The sequence below is a fragment of the Eupeodes corollae genome, chromosome 1 (assembly GCF_945859685.1).
Source record: "Eupeodes corollae chromosome 1, idEupCoro1.1, whole genome shotgun sequence".
Lineage (NCBI taxonomy): Eukaryota > Metazoa > Arthropoda > Insecta > Diptera > Syrphidae > Eupeodes > Eupeodes corollae.
Genome location: NC_079147.1, coordinates 33,501,166 through 33,525,144, shown reverse-complemented (window position 1 = coordinate 33,525,144; position 23,979 = coordinate 33,501,166). Strand labels below are relative to the sequence as shown.

Here is a 23,979-nt window from a genome sequence, read left to right as displayed (position 1 = left end):
AAAAAAGCTGTACGTCGATAAGTCAGCATACAATTGAAGAACTAAAGGATGGGATAATTCGGCACATTAACGGCATAGAACTTCAATTATGCTTGAGCGTCATTGAAAGTTTGAACCATAGGATCGCGACGGTCATTTGACCGATATTTTTAAGATATAATTCCATTTATAATTGAACCATACCAATTTTATCAAAATAAAAATAAATTACATTAATTTCCTAAAAAATATTGTGTTTAATTCAAAATCAACATCAACCCACAAAATTTAATCACTCTAAATAAGTTATAGGACTCTAACGATTAAGACTAACCTACTTGCTTGAAAAAAGTGAAATAGGCGAAACTAGGTGTTGGGACAGGTAGGTGACGTAATGAATCGAAAATGTTTAAATAGTTGAAGAACAACTAAGAATATTGTTGCTTTAGCTAGTAGTGTTAAAAAACAAGGGTTGTCGAAGTTGGTTACAGAACAGAGTTGTAAAACTTTAAACTCAAGTTTTTTGCTTAATTTGGACAGAACCCTAGCCACCGATGAGTCGACCTCACACTCGTACAAAAAACATCACAAAATTGATCAATTTTATAAAATTACATGAAAAGTTTATAGTGTTGCAACCTTAGCCGGGTGGCTAAATTTGGTGATATCGTTTTCCTTTGTTCATGCCACAGCTTTTTTTTAAAAATGAAATAAATATCCATTGATTTCTTTTCAAAACATTCATTTTCGTTTAATATCAAAATGAAACTTCTTATTGGAAAACTATCTGTATACTTAAATTGCACAAATCTTAATGAAAACAAATCAAACAAGTTTTTGATCTTTACCCTCAAAAAACTTCAACAACAACACAATTCTCCAATGCAATGCAAATAATCTTACAAAAAACCACAAATCAAATTAAAAACAAACGAACAAGCAAACAAACAAACAAATAATACCTATACCATTCCATCATTGTTAAAGTATTAATTAAATTATGCAAAATAAATACTTCCGACATAAATAAATGTCTAATTTCGAAATCTCTCAACAACATTTATCATTTTCTATCTTAATTTCAAGACATAGATGTTCATATAAAGATTTTATAATTTCCATTATGTTTACATTTTTATCACCAAACAAATTTACAACTAAAGGTAGGTCGATACGACAAACGGGAGCAACAATTTAACTCACGCCCACTCACTATTAAGCAAATATTCACAAAAATAAATATCTAATATTTAATATTTTCTTTTTCTCACACACACGAGGACCATGAGTGTCACTTATTAAAATTATTTGTCGTAATGGTGATCCCATTATTACGTGATGGAGCATCCCGGTATGTTGCAATCACTTTTACGTTCATTTTTCAAAAAATAAAAACTACAAGTATCTCAAAGATATTTTTTTTTATTTTAATTACGGCACCAAGTTAATTGATTCAAAAATACATATCTGTAAGTATATATTAGAAGAAAAAAACGGGGATGTAGAAGAAATGTATATTTATAAGCACTAGTGTCTAGTGATCTACGACACAGGTCTACGTACTGATGTCCACTATCTATAAGATACTCTGTAAACTGTTGCTCCCAAGTATCTAAATATAGAACAAGTCTCAAATAAGAAAAAACAAAAAAACAAAACAAAAAAGCAACAAAGCTCAAAGACGAAAGAATAAAATTACAAATTGCAATTGTGGCAAATGAAGAAGTGGAAATAAAAGAAAAATATTGTAGATGCAAAAATTACAAGTGACAATGGTGTCGCACATCCCTTTTAAGATGTTTTTTTTTCTATTTCTTTTTTGTTGTCTTCCCTCGTCCACTCGTCTTAGAACGGTCGAGGGGCGTTTGGTGGGTAGTGCTAGTGATGGGTTGAATTGTGATTCTTATACAGCAAAAAGATGACTAATGAGGGTTCAGAATTTATATCCGTACAGAAGGTACTTACATCAGTTTGCAGGCCAAACAGACAAAGCACGACAAATGAAACAAAACAAAAGAAGAAAATCATTTTCATTACGAATGAAAAAAAAAAAAGAAAAACATCTTGAATCAAAATAATGAATTCTGATTTGGCGGGGCTATTTTTAGAAATAAATTTACCCCGCGAACGCACTCTAGAATCTGCGGGGACAATTCGTTACACTTTTGCGTTGGATTTACATTTCGTTGCGTGTTTTTAGTGATGGTGTCGCAAGGGGACGTCATTTTAATTCAAGTTTTTCAATGAAAATGCAAATTATTTTCTCGCTCGCAACTTGCAAAGAGTCCAGCGAATCACTCACTCACCCACTCACTGCAAAGTTCGTGTTAAGAGATGTGAGTTGAGTTGAGTATACCTACTAAAGTGATTTTAGTAGTTTAGTTAGACAGTTTAAGTTTAGACGGTAATATACTTAGAAATTCGTCTGTTTTGATTTTTTGGATTTTATGAATTGCAATGACTGGTCATTTTAGAGTAGACTACACTGATTCTTACAGGCCAGCTGTTTTGGAATTGTATGACACCCAAGGAAGTGAAGATTCCGATCCTGCTGAATTTTATATACATGGGTATAGCTTGGTGCCATCATCCTTCCCAAACTATGTTCTATAATAGGAATGATGTTGGGTTGCAACTTTTACCACAAAACGATCATTGTACCAACTCCCCTTTTAATTTCATGTATGGTTACAACTTTCCTTGAATAAAAACATCATTCACTATTGTTTTCTTTATCGGAGCCCAAACCTGGACATATTTTTTACTTTTGAGGAATTTGATGCTCTGTCTGACTCCATCCAAAGAATTGTTTCCCTGTATCCTCACACTGTAATCGTTATTACGGGCGATTTTAATGTTCACAATACCTCGTGGATTCTCCATTCAGAACAGACAACACCCGCAGGTGCTGAGATTTTTGCTGAGTTTAACCATCTTACTCGAATATCAGACGTTAACGGCCGAGCAAAAAATACACTTGACTTATTTCTCACTTCTGATCCTAATAAGTACACAATCAGTGTACTGACGCCTCTAGGCACATCGGACCACAGTATCATATCTGCTGCAGAGGTTATTAAGGAGAAAGAGGTGAGTTTCCGGTGTTTTAGAACACACCCAACTAAAGAAAACCGGAAAAGGTTTAACCAAGCCAGGAAGGCCTGCAACGCCTATATTCGAAGGAAGCTAACTTGTTTGCAAGGCAGTTTGCCAAAAATTGCACCTTACCAATTCTTGAACGCGTTAATGATTCTATGAGGCCAATCTTTTTCGTACACAACATTCATAAATCCGCTAGTCCGGATTGTTTCCCCGATATTTTTTTGAAGAGGTGTTTTTTTACGCTAATAAAACCACTGCGTAAGCTTTTCCATCTATCATTTTTTTCAGGGCACTTTCCGAGTAGTTGGCAAACAGCATTTGTTCAGCCAATCCCAAAAACGGCGAATCTTCTTCTCACTCAAATTATGGACCGATAGCACTCACGTCCTTTCTTTCCAAGGTCATGGAAACGCTGATTAATTATCAGCTTAAGAAATATCTCGAGGAACAAAAGCTTCTTAATGACCGGCAGTACGGTTTTCGCAGCCATAGTTCCACTGGTGATTTCATGTTTCATTACCGAACAGTGGAACAAATCTTTAAACTGTTTTGGAGAAAGTAAGATTATTTCACTTGATATTTCAAACGCATTTGATAAAGTCTGGCATCTTGCTCTCTTATTGAAAATGCTTGCTTTTGGTATTGACGAATCTCTTCTTCGTTTGATTATAAATTTTCTTTCGAAAAGTTCAAAACAAGTTGTTTTGGACAGATTTAAGTCTGAAACCCATACAAAAAATGCTGATGTGCCCCAGGGCTCCGTTTTGCCTCCGACCCTTTTCCTCATTTTTATAAATAATCTCCTGTCTGCTAATTCTAATCCAATACATTGTTTCTCTGGCGAAAGTACTCTTAGATTTTAATATTCGTTACTTGACTCACAACCCTTCTCTTCGTATGTGGAACTGCAACGGCAAAATATGATAAGCTCATTAAATTCAGATCTACACAACATTGAACAATGGTTAATTAAAAATTGTGTGGAATTTAATGCTTCGAAGCCCCAATGCTGCCTTGTTTCGTAAAAGCAAGATATAACCTCTTTGCTACTATCTATGAGTGGTACTTGAATCAACGAAACTGAAAATCTTAACATCCTTGAAATGTTTATCAACAACCAACTTTTATGCAGCGACCACATACGCGATGTAGGCAAGAATGCCGCAAGATGTATACGCTTTTTGCAAGAAGTTTTTCTCCCCCTTTGATCTCGCTACAATCTACAAAACATATATACGTCCGAAACTTGACTATAACTCTCATCTCTGGGCTTGTCCTCCAGTAACTTATGTAAGCCTCTTTGACAGTATTCAAACAAGAGCTTTTAATATGATTGGTGACATTAACATCATCAACTCGATTACGTCACTTGAGTTTGTTGTCTCACCCTTTTTTACCGTTATTTTAACGGACTATGTTTTAGTGAAACAGCCAGTTGCATTCCTCCCCTTAAACAATTTAACCGTAATACCCGCGCTTCTAGGAATGCCCATCAGTTTCCCTTGAGCCCAACTTCGGCCGTACTATGAAGTACAGAAATTCATTTTTAGCCGTACTGCGCGAATGTGGAATGTCTTGCCAAGTTCTAACTTTCTCTTTGATGGCAATGTTCAGGAATTCAAAATCAATAAATACCAACACTTCGTATCCAACCCTTTAATCGTTTCCAGTGCTCACAATGTGTTTTTGGCATATTAAAGGTATACAAAAACCTTTTAGTGTGAGCTAATTATATAAACAAAAAAGACAAAATGAGCTACTACTAAAATCTCGTAGAGGGCATACTTTAATTTTTTAGGTGGCGCAACAGTCCATGAAGAACCAGAGCCTAGCGACTTACAACTTTCAACCATTTCTGTGTGCGAGTACTGTTGTCAGAGATGGTAGGGACCTACAGTTTATATGCCGAATCCGAACGGCTAATTCGAGAAAGCATTTTCTCATGACAAGAATTAATGTTGGAGGATTTGTCAATTCCTCGCAAGAGGCAGTACCCGTGAAAAAAGTTATGTGGCACAGGCAGGGATTGAACCCAAGACCCCTTGCATGACAGTCCAAAGCACTTTTTTTTCAAATTCATTTTTATTTATTCAATCTTAAACCTATCTTAAAGCTAGACAAAAATTCATAAAACTAGTCTAATTATCCATAACTTACAACTAACTTAATGGTCCCATACGGACACTCTAAGTTAAACTATAACACTAACTACTCGTACTAATGCCTTTCGGCCCTAAGATCTATTGCAGTCCAACGCACTTACCATCACACTACGGGTACTACATTCAATATACATACTTCAAATATATTTTCTAATTTTCTACAGGGGATGTTTTTTATTGTCCAAAGCAAATAATTAAGTTTAAATATATTTTAACGGCGAGACGTTCGCCGAGAGACCGAAACGGCGACACGTCTATACAAGTATCTATATTTAGATGATGTTTTGAACTATTTTAGAAATTTAAAGCTTCGATGTTTTAGAATTTTTATTTTTGTTGATGTTGCATTTTATGCACCGACTTTGGTTAAATAATTAAGATCAAGGTTGATGGTGGTTTTTTGTTTTATGTGATGCCCGCTATCTGTCTAACTCAATATGTTATTTGTTATTCACCACCTGAGTTATTCGAACATCTCAATCGATTTTTAAAAAAAAATTCCAAACATGGAATAAAAATGCAATTAATTATGCAACTGTCAAACTTAAATGTCAAACAAAATAATAATAACCCACATAATATACGTTTAATATCTAAAGTGCATTTTAGTTTAAAAAAAAGTATTGGAATTTTATTAGAAGTCTGTGCAATAAATCAGCAAATTTCTGCGGTAACATTGTGGTAATTTAATGTTTACTTGTGTTTTTGACATAAATGACCACTGTGATGTGAAAATTAGACGTGTACGTATACAATACACCTATGTTTTTATAAATGGTTTAGATTAAATTCACATTAACTAAAATTTGAAATGAATATTGATATTGTGTTATTTACACTTAGTTTATTTTTGATTTGCTGTCATATTGACAACTAAAAGTATAATGTTTATCAAATGAGATCATACTTTTTCAATAACACATCAATGCTATACAAAAAGATGTTGGAATGCAACCCACACTGAGATGTAACTTTCTCTCCGTGCCTGACTGTACATTTGTCTAAAAGTTAAACAAAATATTAATAACAACATTTTGTGTGAGATGACAAAATAAAGTCAATATATTTCTTTGTTTTTATAATTCTTTAGTCGAAAACCATTTATTTTCAATTTTTCTTTTGTTTTTTGTACGTGATTTTTTCCAAAAGTAGTCGATAAACAATTTTTGTCAAAATTACGAGCTATATTCTTTTTTTTGAATGAATGTTTTGAATTCTTATAAAAAAAGTGTCAATCCGATTTTCTTAGAACATTATCATACGTTAACAACAAAACTTAGTATAGAATAAAATAATTTTAAACTCAATGACCTCACCAATTCCAGAAATATTCGAATCGAACAACAGTTTATACTAATTCTGTGTAGAAATTTGTAGATTCTTATTTCAATAAAACTGTCACTTAGAAACAGCATAAACATTTGTTAAGCGAAGTGCGATGGCTGGTCATAATCCAGGAAAAGCTAGAGAAGCTGGAGTTGGGTTACTCCTTACAAAAACGGCAATCGAAAGCCTTATTTCGTGGGAGCCCCTTGGGGAAAGGCTTATCAAAGCTAGGTTTCAGAGTAGAGTACGACCCGTCACCATTATATAGTATTTCGCCCCGACGGAGCTCGAATCTGATGAAGACAAAGAATGCTTTTACAATCAACTAGGATTAGCTTACAACAACACTCCCCACGGAGGTATTATTTTGGTTATGGGAGACCTAAATGCTTAGGTTGTGGGCAATTGCAATGAAAAGCGTAACTATATCAACACATTGGTGCACGAAGCAGAAGATGCTGCAAACAGGCGCGGCAGCAGGACCGTTTACAGAATAACCAAAGAACTGAGCGGTGCACACAGCTCAAAGCAACACCTGGTGAAAGAAGTAGACGGTACTGTGATAAGTTCGGTGAATAAGCAAGTCAGAATTTACGTTCTATCTGCCGTTGCCGAAGTAGTAGCAAAAGTTATACTGGAACGCATCAGAGAACACCTTGAGGCCACACTCGATGCCGAACAAGCAGGATTCCGCGCTGGATCCTCAACACCCTGCGGATCATTATTAAAATGTGCGTTGAATATCGATCACCACTACACCTGCTGTTCATCGACTTTAAGAAGGCCTTTGATAGCGTTAACAGGGAGTATATCTGGTTAGCTTTGCGGAGGAGAGGCATCCCAGACAAAACTAATTGCTATTATTAAAGCAGCATATGATGGATCCAAGTGTCACGTTTCGCACGTTGTTAGGTTGTCAGATGATTTTGAAATCCGTAGCGGAGTCAGACAGGGCTGCATTCTGTCGACAATACTGTTTTTGTTGGTGATAAGTGATATACTGGGCTCAGCTCTGTCAGGTAGCGGAGAGATCCAATGGACTTTGACTCCTATTTAAAATACGATGTTTGCTTACTCTCTCATAGGATCATAGATCTGCATCAAATGACAACAAGTGTGGAGAGAGAAGCAGAAGCGAAATCAGCATCACAAAGCAAAAGTTTAAGGGAGCTGAAGCACATCTCCGGAAAACGTACACGATGGCGCGTAGACGTAGTAGAGGCCCTATGCTTCTTAAGGGGTTCACGACGAACTTAACAGGTCTGAGGACATAAGTAAGTTAGTAAGTAAAGCTTCCAAACTTGTACAACTTGTTGGCAAGCAATGTGTGTGGATCGAATTAAAAAAAAAGAATACTTTGAAAATATTTCAAAACTTTGTTTCAAAATAAAAGGTATTTCATTTTGACATTTCTCAAAAAAAAATTGATTTGAAAGTATAAAATATTTCAAAGCAGTGTTCGTAAGTGCGTCCAGAATAAAGAAACGTTTTTTTTTTAATTCCAGGAACATTTAAAAAACTTTTCAAAAACAGAGAAACATTCTGAATGTTTATTCTGGTCTGGACGCTCCTTTTTGACATTTTTGAAATGTTTTTTTGTTTCCCACTTCAATTAGAAATGTTTCTGAAACGATTTTAATTAAATTTAAACGATTTCAGAAAGTTTTTTTTTTTAAATGTTACTTTGGTGTGGACAGACCTTAATATATGCCAGAGACACAGTGTGACGTAAAAAGGAATGCATGTCCTAAAGCTGGAAATAGCACGGCGACATAACTATGGTAGGTTAATGCAGATGTCAGATTTGTATGTTTTTTAGAGATAGTCAATAAGAAACGAGATTAAAATATAATAGGCTCCCTTTTGGAGTCCTAAAAAACTAGCAAATAATAGTTTAATCTATCTTTAATGCTAAACTAGATGCCGAAAAAATAGGATATTTTTCAGAAAAACTACAAAATTTATCGGAATTATAGAAAACTGCCAAATGGCAAACTTCAAAAAATTTAAAATTTACTTACAAAATCGTCCCATAATTGTCTATAACAAATGAATACTATGTTATGTAAAAACAAATACTACTTACTTGAACAAAAAATGTAAGTATATGTTCCAAATTTATCGGTTAAAAAGTTTCAGAGTTGTGAGTCTGGCAAACTTAACAAAGATGGTATTGAGATAAACGCGTTTAAGGTTTTGAATGGTAGAAAATTATTAGAAGGTTGGCAATACTTTAATTTCAAAACCAACATTTCTGAGATGCTATGGAATATTTTAAGATCAAAAAATCGATCTTTCGAAAATCCTAGATTGGCCTTACACTTTACAAAACTTGGAAAGGTATACAATCAGAAATTTAAGTTAAAACAATTTTAGAAGTGTTTGTTTTGTAATTGTTATTTTTGTCAGAAAATTGTCAATTCGATTTTCTTAAACATTTTAACACAGGTTTAGAACTTATTTATTAAAATTATTAGTAAGGTTATAGATTGTTCGATTCGTAAAAGAATTTGTTTCCATTCCGTGATTTTAACTTCAATACAATGTTAAGAGAAGTAAAATGCTAAGATTATTCAAAGATAGCAAATTCATATTTAGTAACCTATTAAATTTTGCTCAATTTTAATGTTTTATACTAATTTTTAAACGTTTTACATTCAATGTTATAATACAATTTTAAATTTAAAACATTCACTTATTGCTAGATTTAATTTAATTATTTAACACTTATAAAATGAATCCAATTAAAAATGCAAAATTATAAAATTTGGTAAATGGAAAGATGATGAAAGATAGGATTTTAATAGAGATTTTAAGGAACTGAAACTAAAAAGCGGGAAATGAAAAGAGTGATATAGCATTAGATAAACTTAATTTGCCAACTTGATCGAGATCTTGGTGGGGCCTTACATCGCCATTTACAATTTATAGTTTAATAACAGTTTAAAATATATCTCCTGTGATTTATTAATCAATTACTAAAAATGATGATTTTCAAATATTCAAGAGGTCTATTTTCTAAAATTCAAGTATCTCATATAAATGTTTAAAACTAATAAATCTTGTATCATTTCCAATGCTACCTCACAAACTATGTAATATGAAATAAACATCAATTTAAAAAGTCTTCGCCGCCCATAACAAACATAAATATGTACATTCGTTATGTTACATAATCAAGTTCATTATCATCACCATATCATGTCTTGTCTTTTCTAATTCCCAAAAAGCTCGTGTTTTCATTTAAATTCAAAGTGACACTTTAAAAATATAATTTGTCACTTCTATAGCAGGCAGCGCCGCGCCGCACCGCCGCCGCCCGTCGCCAACGGCTGTTGCGGCGGGCAGTGGCGCGTTCACCCGTTTACCGTTTTTTTATGTGATAATTATAATCAGCTGTCAATTATTATTGTCATATGACTTATAAATGTACATAACAACAGTCAATGGTATACGCGGCGCTTTACGGGGCGTTTTAAATAGCTCATTTATGCCTGAGAATTATACAAACTTATGTATTTTATATTAGATCGGATAAATAGAGTAATTCCCGAAGTCGTCAATTACACCTTCCGCTAAATTGACAAATTGATTTTAATTACATCATCACATAACTTGCATTCAATTAAAATAGAAACACGATACACAGTGACTTTAGCTTAAAAGAAACGATAGGCTGGAAATTAAATGAAAAAAGCAAGTCTTTCGTTCCGGACTCGACACAGTGGTTCAAGAACTTTTTGAGTTTGAAAATAAATTAAAAAAGAAAACAATTCATTTTCGGAATTGTTTAAATTTTTATCCACTTTCTATAGGCTTTAGTTTGGCTTCCAAAACGAGTATTTTTCAAGAGCAACCAATAAATGTTTATTTTCTTTTTAAAGCGATATTGTGGTGCTACAACTACCAATTTTTTTTTAGTTTTGCAAACTGTGACTTTAAAATGTTAATAACTTTTAAAGTGAATTTAATCCATTTCAAAGCGTTATTAAAGCGAGTAAGTTTCCATTTATAATAATGGCATAGTTTTTACTTGTGAAATGTCAAAAGTGACACCTTACAAAGATGACAGCTCCAAAAGTGCCAGTTTTCAAATAGTGTTCAAAATTGTCATTATTTTTTTTTATTTCCCATAGGAAGTTATTGTAAAAATCGGACAGATTTGTCGAATTGAAAATTTTGATATTTCTCAACGTTTCAAGGTTCCTAGAGTCGAAATAAAAGATTTTTAGAACCAGTAAAGATATCGACTTCTTTTGTTATACAGATAATAATGCAGAAAGATGAGGAAAGGACTCTCAAAAAAATTGAGTCGGTTAGCAATTTAAAAAAAGGTTAACATTTTGGTTAACCCTAAACGTAACGTGCTACCAAAGAAATATATTTTTGGAAAAAATTTCAATTAACGCTTTTTTTTATAAACTAAAAAAAACTGTAGTACCCGTGGCATGATGGGTAGTGCGTTGGACTGTCAAGGCAAGGCAATTCCATTGCTGACAACAGTACTCGCACACAGGAATGGTTGAGAGTTGTAAGTCACTAGGCCCTGGTTCACAACGGACTGTTGCGCCACCCAATTTAATTTAATTAAAAAAAAAACTGAAAAAAGTATTTGTCACCTCGAAAATTTTATAAACAAAAAATGATTTTATCAGCAAAACAATTGTGTGCAACGAAAAATATCGTTTTTGACATCTGGTTAAATTTTGAGAAAAATCGAATTGACAATTTTTTTTTAACAAAAAATAAAAACCTAAAAAAATTTAAAAAAAAGTTGGTAAAAATTAATTTTCAACTCAAATATCTTTTCAAAACTTTGAGATATTGGCTTTAAACTAAATTTATCTTTTGAAAAATACTGTTGTCAACATTCAGCAACATTTTGAGAAAAATCGAATTGGCAGAATGGAAAGTTTCGAAGCCTCTTTTTTTAATTTAGATTTTTTTTCAAGGAGTTAAAAGATGAACCTAAGAATATTAAAGTAATTTGGTTTCTAAATTATTATCATCATTTTTTTTTTCATTTTAAGTAGAAATTGTGTTCAACTGTTGTTTTGCTCGTGTCGTCGGACTTTTATGTCTGGTTTGTATCAAGTTACGCGAAGAACTTAAGTTGAGTTATTTATTTAATTTCCAAGCAAAAACGAATGTTCGTTTTTTATTTTTTTTTTTTTGGTGTCTGTCACCCTCAAAGTCTAGGGCTTTAATATGAAAAGTCGGCACTGGACCGTTAAGGTATGCAAACCACATCATGGTTTCGGGATTTTCTTAAAGCTTTGCGTACATTGACTGAGTATTTACGCAATAAAAAACACAGTACTCAAATTTCAAAAGTTTGTGATTGTTATTTTGCGGTTTTACAAAAGAAAATATATGAAGTTTTCTATTTTGTTGTGTTTCATTTAAGGAAAAAAATGATTTTATTTTGAATTTGACACATATCTCAAATACTTCAGAAGTCATTCTTTCATGACATCTAAGTCACTTAGACTAAAAGAGAAAATAATTTAAAGGAATTTCGGACTTTTTCAGAGAAATCTGTTTAAAGAAAGATATCTTTGTAAAATAATACAAAGAAAATTACAAATAGCTTTGAAATAAAATTGTCACATACGTCACAATTTTAATCAAACATTTATAAAGTTTGTGACTTCTTTTCTTGAAATTACTGAACATTAGCATTAAAAAAACAAACATATTTTCTTCTCATTTGAAACTCATCAGTTTTTTAGAAAATGTTAAGCTAGGTATACTTATTAGTTTTATGACATACTTATGCATAAAACATGAATGGATTTTTATTGTCAATAAAAATGATGTTTGTGTTCATTGTTACAGGTGTGACTTATGACACTGACGACTTTCTTAATTATTATATTCTCGTAACTTTTTTCATTAATTTTAAACTAAGGCAATATGGAGTTAAGAAAATAAGCTTATAACTTTTTCGATAAATTTAAGCAGTGTTACGGGTGTGACAAACAAATGGTTCTTTTTTAAAGGTTATTTACTAATTTACTAAATAAAAGTTCTTGTTCAATATTTACGTATTCAGATATTCATTTATTTCAAAACTTAACAATGCTGTTAAAGTTATAATTGGAAATTGCTACGAGAATGACAAGGAAATTGACTGGTCTTTTCTATGAATGATTTAAGGCTGTAATAGTTTGACATTTGACAAGTATAAAACATTTTTTTAGACACATGCCAAGATTAACGCTTCAAAAAGACATTAAAAAAAGAGGTTGGGATGCGACCCACACTGATTTGTCGATTTGTCTTGCTTAAAAGTTTGTCTATATGTACTCGTATCAATTTTTACCAAATTATGAAAAAACGGACTGTTGTATTTTTATATAAAAATTACTGAATATCGAAAACAATATTATCTGTGAAATAAAATAAGTTTAAAGCTAATATTTTTAATTTTTGAAAAGCTATTTGTGTCGAAAATCAATTTTTACCAAATTTTGTTAAATTTTGTTTAGGTTTTTAAACTGTTCAAAAACTGTCAATTCGATTTTTTTCAAAATTTTACTGAATGTTAACAACAATATTTTTTGAAAGATAAAAGTAAATTAAAGCCAATATCCCAAAGTTTTGAAAAGATATTTGAGTCGAAAATCAATTTTTAAAAACTTTTATTATTTTTTTAGGTTTTTATTTTTTGTAAAAAAACTGTGAATTCGATTTTTCTCAACATTTTTCAGAATGTTAAAAATAATATTTCTTATAAGATAAAATAAGTTTGAAGCCTAAATTTCAAGTTTTTGAAAAGATATTTGAATAGATATTCAATTTTTACCAACTTTTTTTTAATTTTTCTTAGGTTTTTATTTTTTGTAAAAAAAACTGTCAATTCGATTTTTTTCAAAATTTTATCAGTTGTCAGAAGATTTTTTTTTGTTGCACAAAATTGTTTTGGAGATGAAATCATCGTAAAATTTTTGAGGTGACAATTTTTTTTTCAGTTGTTTTGATTTATAAAAAAAAAAACGTTAAATGGATTTTTTTCAAAAAATTTACTTCTTTGATATCACGTTACAATTTATTATAAAAAATTTAATTCAAATCTCTAGCGTTTTTGGTTCGTAAGATATTTAGGGTTAACCAAAATTTTCACCTTTTTTTAAACTGCTATGGTAAAAAAACCACCCACGCAATTTTCTTGAGAGCCCTTTATGCATCTTTCTGCCTTATTATTTGTATAACAAAATTTATTTATAATCGATCTCTCTTCTGGTTCTTGAGCTATGGACGACGAAAAAACGTCGCGAACGTACAGACGTACGAACGTACGTACACACGCACGCAAAGACATCTTTCTAAAAATCTTTTATTTCCACTCTAGGGACCTTAAAACGTCGAGAAATGTCAAGATTTTCAATTTGGCAAATCGGACCCATTACAATAGCTTCCTATGGGAAGTTAATAAACCTAAAAGTATTTTGCAGTAAATTTTTAAAAATAAAGTTTCGTAGCGTTAAATTAATTTTTTGGTTGTTCTTAAAAAATATAAAACTTTTTAGTAAAAAAAATCATATTTAGTGAAATTGTTACTTGTGTGGCATATTGAAGGGTACGCCAGTTTTTCAATATGACAACATTTTTTTGCAGTAATAACACAAATAATTTTTCGCCAAATCACCTTAATCCTTGACTTTCACAAGCACCTTCCCATAATTTTAAAGACATTAAAAAAAAAATGCAGCACTTTAGAATCTCTAAGACTTTAACTGGCTGACTTAATTACAAATCAATAACATAACTAACCACTTTTTCGATGTATGTATAGTTGAAACTTGAAATTTCAGGCAAAAGTAGTGATTTAAAAGGCTTGGTATCCACCCACTTTTTCATCAATGAAAATTAGCACTTTCAATTCTTAATAAGTATATTTTCAGCCATTAGGAAAGCATTACCATTCGTTATACGCTAACGAAACCCAAACTACGCCTCGGATAAGGAATGATCATATGCTGACGACTTTTGGGTCTTCTACCCGGAATAAGATTGGTTAGGACGCCCTTGTTTATGCGGAATAAGATAGATATCTTAAAGCTTGAAATACGATGGTTGGGATCGAGCAAGTAGCATTCTAGTTTTCTATTGCGAAAGAGACCTAGCTGTGTCGGACAGTTAAGTTTTTAGACGTAAGTGAAACAAAACTTAATTTCGTGCTCAGTGAACATTTTGAGTTAAAAAATCCAGGAGACGCCGTCTTGGGCGATGACTTCTTTGTTGTCGAAGATCCGCAGGAGTAAGCAGGGCCGTGGGGGCTGCTTTCCAGCAAGTGTACAAGGTGAATCTAAGCATTCGCCCTAATTACGACCTGGAGAGTAGAGCCCTGCAACACCACTTCTACCTGCGTAACGATATAACACAGTGGAGATTTACCATGTTCAATGACAAATGCCATCATCGCCGGCAAAACGGGACTAATACCCTATTAATCACATCTTCGATTCATTAAAGAAAAAAAATTCAGCAGGTGTCGATTGTATATCCAACATTGTACTACGACATTTACCTCAGGAAGCTGTGGACATTATTATCACTATTTTTAACAACGTTCTGATGATGCATATTATCCGGTCCGTTGAAAAACAGATGTGGTACATCCTCTCCCAAAAAGGGAAAGGACAACTTCAATCCGGCGAATCTCCGGTCGATAAGTCTGCTGCCAAGTATCAGTAAGGTATTGGAGAAGGTTATAAATAGAAATCTATCCAAGTGGACTGGGAACAACAAAATAATTCCGGGTAATCAGTTCGGCTTTAAGGCGGGACATGACACTATCCATGCTACGTCTAAGCTTGTTTCTAATACCCAGTGGCACAAAGCTAAAAGCCAAAGTAAGGGTGCTTGTCTGGTTGACTTGGAGAAGGCTTTCGACACGGTATGGTTAGAGGGTCTGTATCTTAAGTTAAACAGACTTGGCATGAGTAAACCACCGTTGTTTATTGTCAAAATTGGCAATGTAACATCTACGAAAATATTTGATATTAAAAATGGTCTTCAACAGGAAGCGGTTAACTCGATTTTATTTAGCATATACATCAATGATCTAAAAGCAAGTCTGACTCAGGCAATAGCGTACGCCGACGACTTAATCCGTTCTGTAGAACGGCCCCAAAAATTGAGGTTATCAAGACATTTTTACAGGGTGACTTCGACAAGATTCAGCAATATTCCGATGACTGGAAGTTGAAAAGCAACATTCACAAATGCGAAACTATTCTGTTCAGCACTCAGGGATACGAGAAAGGACTGGAAAAAAAAATAGTGTTCGTTGGACCAAATCGACAGCTACTGGCGAATAAAAGTGTAGTAAAGTACCTTGGCATCTGGTTGGATCAGTACTTCTATTTCGACAGACATATGAGTGCTGCTCTGGCCAGAGCTAGAAGAGCATTTGCCTTGACAAAACGGTTGTTTTTGGCAGCCGAGATTTGCTACAGGGCCCTTATCCGGCCGATGATTGCCTATGGATGCCCGGTATGGTTCAACGTTGCCCCCATCTCAAATGGAAAAGATTCGGGTGTTTGAGAGACTGCGACGTTGCCTTGGACTACACAGAACACCAGAGTCGGTGTACAAACATTACTATTCTAACCTGGTTATATACAACAGAGTTAACATAAACAGAATAGATAATTTCTTGCTGAAGCTTGTAAGAGGTCACATCACATTGTGAGATGGATTTCGTAGTCTAACAGCTTAATTTTTGGGGCTTACTATCTAAACAATGAGTACTACGTAAGTGCACGTTTAAGTGGCAACATTCCGCCCGAAGCTTTTCTCTATTTAGACAATCGAGGGCTGATACAGGATAGGGAGTCGGTTCCGCTAATCTACCACGTCAGCCGTAAAACTGTAGAAAGGCGACTTCTTTACAGACGAGACGTCCTCGCATTGGACTGAGGCGAGTGCCTTCAGTCCAATAGGACTGTTTCCGATAGGGACCGTAAACACCTAATTTATTAATCTATGTTTCTGCAAATATGTGTATTTTTTTTTAAGAACTGATTTTCACTTAATTTCTGGATCTAAGTTAGAATAGTTGAAATAAAGCCGAATATCAGTGTCACATACGTAACAATCAACTCGAAAAGATTCAATATATTTTAGAAGATTATAAGTTATAAAAGGGCAACATCAACATCCAGACTATTAGACTCTCGTTTTATCCGTTTTTAAGGTTCATTTTCAATGCTAGTTATACTGTAGTGTCCTTCATTCATGACTGTCAATCGATTTACCGAATTCGCATTAAATGAGACTGATGTCTGTAGTATCATCTCGCGCTCAATTGATTTTAGAAGAGCAGCTCTTTCATATATGTATATAGTACATACTTAAATCGAAAAGATCATGGATGTTGTAATAAGGTATATGGCCCCCTTGTAAAGTAACCTTACTCCACAGAGCCAATACTTGTGGACTTTATTGAAAGATTCTTACAGACAACAACGACGATGACGATAATATGATGGCGTTGTTGGCGGCATTGGCAATAAGGAAACCTTTAAAGTGCTCTCCATGGCTAGAACTGAAGAACTTAGATACACGTAACGTATACAAAGGGAACCCTACTTACCAATGCGACAGTAATTTCATCATTTGCAACATGAGTGAAAGTCGAACGTAGGTACCCGACGACGACGAGGTCTACCATATGAGCGGGAATGTCATATAATATGTAAGGTCTATTGGAATGTCTATAAAGTATGACTTGACTTTAGCTTTTTGATTTATATGATTTATCGAATATCGATTTCTATACAACACATAGGTTGGTTCTTATGATGGGGATGTTACATTTCAAGAACAATTTATGTATACAATTTAAACACGATGATGGAAGCTTACTGAAAGGGCGTCCGCGTGAAGTATTATTGTTCCATTTATTTTTAAATTCGGGCCAATATTTTAAAGTCAATGTGGAGTTGTGGAGTACTCAAGTTAATAAGGAACTTCGTTACAAAATGGTCCTTTTTTAAATAAGGAGAAAATAGAAATAAGAAGAACTTAACAAAAGCTTTATACTGACTTTAATGTGTAGGGTTTAGTGAATAGAGAATTTCATAATTAAAATTAAGTCAAAGTCAATCCTATAATTTATTAATAGACTTTAAGGCGACCTACGATTTGAATTTGGCTTCCAAAGAACCATTACTAATATACAGTTTAAAATAAAGGATCTTTAAAATAAAAGGTTTCATTCTGAATAGCCCGCTGATGACACCTTTGAAACTGTCATCTTATGACATTCTTCCCCTTAAACAATTCAACAGTTATACTCACTCTTCGGTAGTACTGTCAAGTACAGAGATTCATTTTCATTTACACGAATGTGGAATGCCTTACCACAATCTCCATTCGCCGCTCATTATAATATTCAGGAATTCAAAACCAATGTGCACCGACATCTCTTTGTTTTGTGTCACTGTGTCCTTGCATGATAAGGGTATTAATAACCCCTTGAGTGTGCATTACTATAGAAATGGGACAATACACGCTTCAAAATGTTTGAGTTAATTTACTACAAAAAATCCGTCACACTTAGAAAAAGTAAAGTACTTCCGAATAGTCATGTATCATCTTTACGGGCCAAAATAGTTAAACTGATGAAGAAATTTTTGCTATTGAGACATGATAGTGGTGTGAAGAACCGATACCGTGTGTGTCGCTTAAAAGTCGACAAGAGCTTGTGGATTTTTCATCAATCTTTAAAATTAGGCATTACATAAACGACAATGCATAACGACTTAGGTCTTAAAGCTTTTAACTTTCAGTTTAGCCTTGAGTCAGTCGATTGGGAGCAACGTCGCTATCAAATTAATTTAAGTTTAAGTTCCAATTTCCCCTTTTAGGTTACGTTAAAAATCAGAATAAGCACATTTGGCGCTAGGACAATCCAAGAATCATTATTGAAAAGCCTTTTCATTCTCAACGTACTTCTGGCTGAGTGATTGGACCTTATTTTTCTAAAATATTGCATATCAAGTTGTTGCTGATTAATGATTTTGAATGGCCGTAATTATTTCAAGCTATTTGCGTGGGGGCAACCTCCATTGTGTTAACACTACGCCACCGATTAACAATGATAATGATAATACTTGGACGACTTTTGGCTATTGTCTTCATCGATTTGGAAAAGACGTTCGTGGGAGTAAAGAGTTTATCTGGCTTGCTTTATGCGGACGATGTATGCTTTCGCTCTCATAGGGACATTGATTAATGTGCATTATATAACAACAAGGGGCTAAAGATCAACTCGACTGAAAATAATACTATCAACGTTGGAACTTCATTATTAATCCACGTCAATATGTTTGCACAGCCGTTAAAGATGATAGAAGATTTCCAATATTTTAACAGTAGTTTCTTTGCGGGTGTTAAAACTGAAACAGCTATAACAGAAGATAGATTGAATCCGAAATTCTATCCAAAATATGGAGAAATAACGCTTTTAGCTTTAAGACCAAGATACGACAGTTCCGCTTAAAAATAATATTGTTTGTATTCATTTCTGTCAGTTTTTTTTTAATGATTAACTGCATTTAATCTAAAATAAAGAATTCCATTCAGGAAATATTTTGTATCAGTGTTAGAAATGTTCAACGATGGCTATAACAGATCTTTTAAAAACATTCCAATGATGGGTTTCGACTATGAAAACCAATGTTCAGATTCCAGCAACTAATAGGTGTGCCCATACCAAAGAAAAAATTGTTTAATTTCATTTCAGAAAAAATTGTTTAAGAAACGGTTCAGAAATGTTTCCTAATTAGTTTTTCTTTTTGGTTTCTGAAGCGGTTTTTAAATGTTTCTGAAATTTTTCCTTGATGTGGGCGCACCTTGAGGGACTTTAAAACACCAACTTACACTATAGTTGGTTTTTGAATTGTAATAAATTTCAAACTTGGAATTGTACTTTACTATAAAATAAACTAAAACATTAAAACAAAAGTTACAAATCCTTCATTTTGTATGGTAATGAAATAATACTAATACTAATACCTTTTCCAATTTTACAGGTATCCAATCTTTGCTTAAAATAATTTAAATAAAATTATAAATGAAAGACATTTTATCAGCTGATCTTTTGTTTTTCTTGGGTATAACTTTTCACTAAAGTTGCCTTAATTGGAAGGAAATTTTTTTTGGGCTTACCGATCTGATACTTGAAACTAATTGGCAAAGGTTCAATAGGAAAATAGAAACCAACAAAGATCAAATGTGTTATACATCACAACAGATTTTTCAAGAAAAGCTTTCGAGGATAGTTGCCACCTAAAAACTTCCACAAAAACCATCTTAGTAGACCAACGAGCTTGGTAGCATGAAAAACTAAACATTAAACTTTTTCAATGTTCCCTAGCGCACTAGACTAGATTATGACTAGGACTCCTTCAAGTCAATTCAAAGAAGATTTTAAGCTGCGATTTCTGGGACAAAATATAATGTAATAACAAGCCAGTTGGGTCAATAAGAAGACCAAGTGGCCAATGGACAGAGTATCAGGCCTGAAGACTCTTCTATGCAGCAAGGCAAAAATGTGAAAACGGCATCACATTGCGTAGAGAGAACAATTGAAAAAAAGAACTCCACGACAAGGAGTATACACTATTAGCGTTTCAAGAGATTGAAAGGGCATTCAACAACTTGCAAAATATTTTGCAGTCAAAAAAGGCCGCCAGGTTTCGAATAGAACAGTCTATGATAAACTGAATAATGTGTAAAATTATAGTAACAACAACCATATAAATGCCTTGAGGTTAATGGCAATCCTGGATAAAAAGCTGATCTCTATTAACATTAGAGAGATCCAAAAAAGCTCATATCTCATTCTACTCATTTAATAGGATCTTCAGTAGAGACAGGAGACCGAATCGAATCCTAATATTATAATGTGGATGTATACGCTGCAATCGTCAGAGCAGTACTCACTTATGGTATGCGATAAGCTTACCGTTGGGCCTATGTAAATGTACTATGCTGCCAACATTGACTTACACCAGTTGCTAGAAAAAAGCCATATAGGACATGCACAGGTTCTACAAAATTACGTAGAACATAATAAAAGCACAGAGTACATGAGAGTACACGTGTAGAATTTAATGCTTCGAAAACTCAATGCTGTCCCCTGTCGCGGCACTTGCATCCAGGAAACTAATTAACTGTCAGAACTCGGTACGTGTATCACAGATCACATTTTATGGAATGATCACATATTTGACATTGCCAAAAATGCTGCCAGGTGCTTAGGATTTCTCCGAAGACGGTGCAAGAAATCCGTCCACAGCTTGAATATAATTCGTATAACTGGGTAAGTACCCCTAAAACAAGTTTAAATCTCTTGGATAGAATTCAAAAAAGGGCTTTAAAAATGATAGGCGATAGAACTATCAGTTTTGCTAGAACACCGCCGCAATGTTTCATGCCTTTCGTTGTTTTATCAATATTTTTACAAACAATGTTCTGTCGAATAAGTCACTTGCATTCCACCCCTTAAACGATTTAGCCGTAATAATCGCACTTTCAGGAATGCTCATCAGTTTACCCTTGAGCTCAATTTCGTGCGTACTGTCAAGTATAGAAATTCTTTCTTAAATCGCACATCGAGAATGTGGAATGCTTTGGCCAACTCTGTTTTTTCCTCGATTTCTACCGAAACAATCAAATCGAAGCTTGTACATCATAACATCAGACCCTGCTAGGTACCAGGTCTAAGCGGTGTATCTGGCACTGAGAAAGCTGATGAGCTGGTGTGACATACGGTATAGACTCCACCATAGACAACTCATCCCATAAATTAAAACGCATCATTGATAACAAGATACTCCAATTAACCAATACAAGATAGAGCTGCCTTGAAACCTGCCTCACGGCCAGGAAACTATGGCCCAATTTCAGCTAAAAAAATCTAGCTCGATGATGCATCAAGACAAGAAGAACACTAGAAACACTTCCCAGCATTATGCCGCACAAGAAAAAATGTCTCAGTAAAACACTTCTTCCGTAGTTTTGAAGGATTCGAAGAATTTGCAGGAAAAACAGTCTAATAGGTTTTATCAAATCCTTACAAGTGGCAAAAGCAAGAATTAAAGGTTATACAATAACTTTTTATTGAAGTTATAAAATTTTTGGGCTAACACAAGGGATCTACATTGAACACCAGCACATTTACCTAACCTAACCTACTAGAAATCTGCCTTAACTTAAAATCGCTTATATGTCATCTAAACCTATAACTGTGGCACTTTCCTGTATCCTTATTCCAAAAACATTCTTAAGCACCTTAGCTTCAGTGTCGTATTAGATCCATTCAGCAAATGAACGACAGGAATTTCTGCTGGTCAAGAAGTCAACAGTGATGGCATATTTGGCATATTTGAGATTAGAGCGAGCTAAATTCAGAGGGAAGAAGTTCGCAACAAGAAATGAAACTAGTTAAGGCGCAATATAAAAATAAACTTCGATTGGTAATTACTATTCAACAGCGTTTCCGAGCTAAGGTGCTCGGCCGGAAAGTCAGAAGAGAATTTGAAAGAGATTCCGTTCGAATCATCTGATAAAAAGCTACGAAAAGTCTATATAGGGCGCATAAAGATTGTGATTCGAATTCAGCAACGATTTAGATGATATTTGCTGATGCAAGAGCAAAACGAATTGTATCTTAGACAAAGGCAATTAGTTCTCAACATCCAGAGATGGTACAGGCTGATTCTTCAAATGCGGGAAGAAAAGAAAAACTATGAAATTGTGAGGATGTCTGTTATAACAATTCAACAGTATTGCAGAGCAACCTTGTGCGCTCAAAAGCAACACGCCAAATACTTAGTCTTGCGGAATTAAACAATTGTTATTCATCGAAAATTTCAAGCAACTCTTGACATGCGTGAAGAACAGTGCCACTTTCGGAAACAAAGGCACTGTGCGATCATATTGCAGCGCAGGTATCGTGCTCGTCTGGTGATACAAAAAAAGCGCAGCCTATATTTCCTCATAGAGTTTTGGATTGTCTTCATTCAAAGGAAATTCCGCGCAAACAGAGCATTGAAGTCAGGAATTAATCCGCTTGAAAAAGTCGACAATATTCATTCAGCAGAAGTGCCGTGGCGGCAAAGAGACTGCCATGTAGCAGGAGAGATTCTCCAGCTAAAAAGAGTTGCCTTAGGTCTGCAGGACATTATGAAGAACTAATGACACCCAAATTCAGACATCAGATATTGAAGCGGAAGGCTGCTGAAATAATTCAGCTATATGGTGGAGGTTATCGCGTACGTAGACGCTTGGAGAACGTACGCATTTGCACAATACGTCACAACATTAATCTACTAAAACAGAGCAAAAATGTGCTGAGTATTAATTTGCGGGGAAGATTTAGTGTTTCAGTTGCTCTAAATGTACTTTAAAGACAAGGTTAGGTTTTAAACTGTTTTAAAATTCACAACACACGTTTTACATTTTTGTTTTATTTTTTTGAAAGAATGTCCCGAACTATTTTTTCATCTGCTGATGGATCATTCAGACTTTATTTCGAACTTTTGCTATGGTATAATGGCCCGAGCGATACGCTCAGAAGTGGATAAGCAACTAATCGAATACTGCAGTCGTGATATATTGAACTTGGCCCGCTACAACAGCACCACGGCCAATAACATTCCAGGAGGTTGGTCTGGTCACCATCGCACAGATGTTATTGCGATGGTGTGACAAAGATTGTGGAATATTCAACACCCTCTGCACACTTATTTGGGTATTTTGATTGTCCTGAAAAAAGACAGGTAAACCTTAAAATTGTTAAAAATGCTTTCCCAAAGAGTCGTCAAGTAAATCCGTGAATGCAAGAAACACATTCGTCTAGTTCAATATCAAAAATAAACTTTCTGTTTAAATATAAAAGTTTAAAATTCGAATAAATATTTTAACAATGTTTTCTGTCTTATCTCGAAGGCGAAAACGATTTATTTTCCTTTTCTTTGCCACAAAAACGAAATCGATAATTTCCAGTTCATTCCAAAAACATTTTCTATGTCTCGAGGACAATTAATAGTTGTTTTTTCTTCCTTTGAAACCACAACTTGTCTTCTCATTATGTAATTAATAATAATATTTAGCTTAATACTAACTTTTATGTTAATGAAAGTTGTACAAAACCTAAAACACGACGAACTGAAGAACTATTAATCAAAAAAGTTATAATGTGCTTACTAATCAAACCCCATCCCATGCAAGTCTTAACTACCTTACTAAACTACTCCTAGTCTTAAAGCCTTGTAGTGTATATTTAAATTTGAAGACACAAAGAATGGTGGAATAAAAAAAAAACAAAGCAAGAAGAAGGCTTGGTAAGGTTGTCAGCGGGTTAAGTTGAATTGAGGCTATTTTTAGTTCG

General features: G+C 34.0%; 1 protein-coding gene across 2 annotated transcripts in view; it reads right to left on the bottom strand.

The window, feature by feature from the left end:
* Window positions 1–23,979, bottom strand: part of LOC129940615 (serine/threonine-protein kinase OSR1) — a 132,611-nt gene that overhangs the window by 96,006 nt on the left and 12,626 nt on the right. The window contains exon 1 of one of the 2 annotated variants that reach the window (XR_008780725.1): window positions 1,111–1,717. The exons of the other annotated variant lie outside the window; for it this stretch is intronic. The gene's annotated coding sequence lies outside the window, so the exon portion shown is untranslated. Of the gene's footprint in view, window positions 1–1,110; window positions 1,718–23,979 lie in introns of those variants that run through there. 2 annotated transcript variants of the gene reach the window in all.